The 1,647-nt window shown below is 53.0% G+C and overlaps 1 protein-coding gene across 2 annotated transcripts in view; it reads left to right on the top strand.

Annotated features, from left to right (window-relative positions):
- The first annotated feature begins 460 nt into the window (after positions 1-460).
- EPB41L1 (erythrocyte membrane protein band 4.1 like 1) overlaps positions 461-1,647 on the top strand; it is a 104,537-nt gene continuing 103,350 nt past the window's right edge. For both annotated transcript variants that reach the window (XM_044918899.1, XM_021689264.2), the window contains exon 1: positions 461-603. The gene's annotated coding sequence lies outside the window, so the exon portion shown is untranslated. The remainder of the gene's footprint in view (positions 604-1,647) is intronic.

Here is a 1,647-nt window from a genome sequence, read left to right on the forward strand (position 1 = left end):
GGGTATGTTTTTTTTTCGGGTGCTGGAGATCACCGGGACTGACATGGAAGGAGGTGCCTGAGGGGTAGGCGGGCCTCTGCTCTCCCTTCTCCCCTGCCCCATCCAGTCCCCCACCAAATCCTTTGGCGACCACCTCTTAAGGATCTCTTGAGTCCATCCACTTCTTTCTAGCTCTACTGTGACCACCCCAGTCTGGGCCCTGGGAACCCCTAATACGTACACGGAGAGCTACTCTTGCCCGTTTCCAGTCTGTTCTCTACCTTGCGAATCAATGATTTCCCGTTGCTCTTAGAATTAAGACTGAACTCTTTACCTTGGCCTCCCAGGCCCCCCCGGCCCCCCCTGGCCCCTGCTGGCTGCTTCAGCTTCAGAAGTGTTACTTTCCCTTTTGCTCTGCTGCGGAGTCGCACAGGCCTTTCTGTTTAACAGGTTCAGCAACTTCCCTAAGGTGTCTCAGACAGCTGAATGCCAGCCTCCCGGTTTCCAGCTCCTTGCTGGGTCCACGGGCTCCGGTTGGTTTCAGAGGAGCTAACGAAACGCTCTTTCCTCCTCGCAGGTGCCTGAAGACGTCCTTTCCCCGGGGGAGCTGGTGTGGACGGAGGGGTGAGTGTTAACGCAGGCACAGCCCGAGTTTCGTTCTTCACCTGAAGTGAAGCCTCCTTCTTGCGCTCGGGGTGAACACATGGGTCTTCCAGGCCCTCAAGCTCTCCTTTTGGAGATGTTTTACTGCCGGGAGGCATGAAGGTTTGTCTAGGCCACAGATTTCTGGTGGGTTTAAGAAGCAGGGTGGTGCTGAGGGTCCTGTCTGGTTTGGCTTATTTTGAGGTAGGGGCTAAAATGCATGTTCGTTAAGCACCTCTGCGTTGGATCATGTGCTTTCCCTGTGTCGCTTGTCAGTGCCACGGTGGCTGGTGATGGACAGCCTCGGACCTGGGAGTTGGATCTGCTGACCCTGCAGCCCTGGTTTTCTTTTGCTTCACTACTCCTAGGTGTACCCTAGATTCAGGAAGAGGGTGTTTTCATTCTGGTTCTACCACTGACTCCTAAGTGACCGTGGGTGGCTACATTTCTTTGTGTTGGCCTCAGGATCCTATATATACTGTCGGGGCAGGGAGTGGAGGAAGGTGGGGTGAGAGTAAATGAGTTGTTTTCACACTGTCCAGCAGGAAAATCCCCTTTTCAAATGAACCCCAAAGAACCTCAATGTACAAAATAGCCAGAGGGGTTGCAGGGTCATTGAAACTGGGACGGGTGTGGGGGATTCTAATTGGCTAATTCCTCAGCCCCCAGCAGCCTCCAGATAATGACAGGGAACCCTTCCTTGGCTCTGCACAAGATGATTTGCAAACCACCGGCATGGGGTGTGTCAAAATCCCTTTTCCAGCTCGGAGGGTCTGTGGCTGCGGCAGGGTGAGGGCAGAGAGCGAGCGGAGCCAATGAAGTTACACTGATTGGGAAATTGTGAAGTAATATGCAAATGTCATTGTGGGTTATTAGGAAGGCACAACTATCAGGGGTCTGTGATGTTGTTGTTCCAGAATCCTCTGGTTTTTGTTTTTGATTAGATCGGAGGCACCTCTGTATCCCTAGGGAACTCTCCGTGTGTGTGTGTGTGTGTGTGTGTGTGTGTGTGTGTGTGTGTGTGTG

This window comes from Neomonachus schauinslandi, chromosome 10, assembly GCF_002201575.2.
Source record: "Neomonachus schauinslandi chromosome 10, ASM220157v2, whole genome shotgun sequence".
Taxonomy (NCBI): Eukaryota; Metazoa; Chordata; class Mammalia; order Carnivora; family Phocidae; genus Neomonachus; species Neomonachus schauinslandi.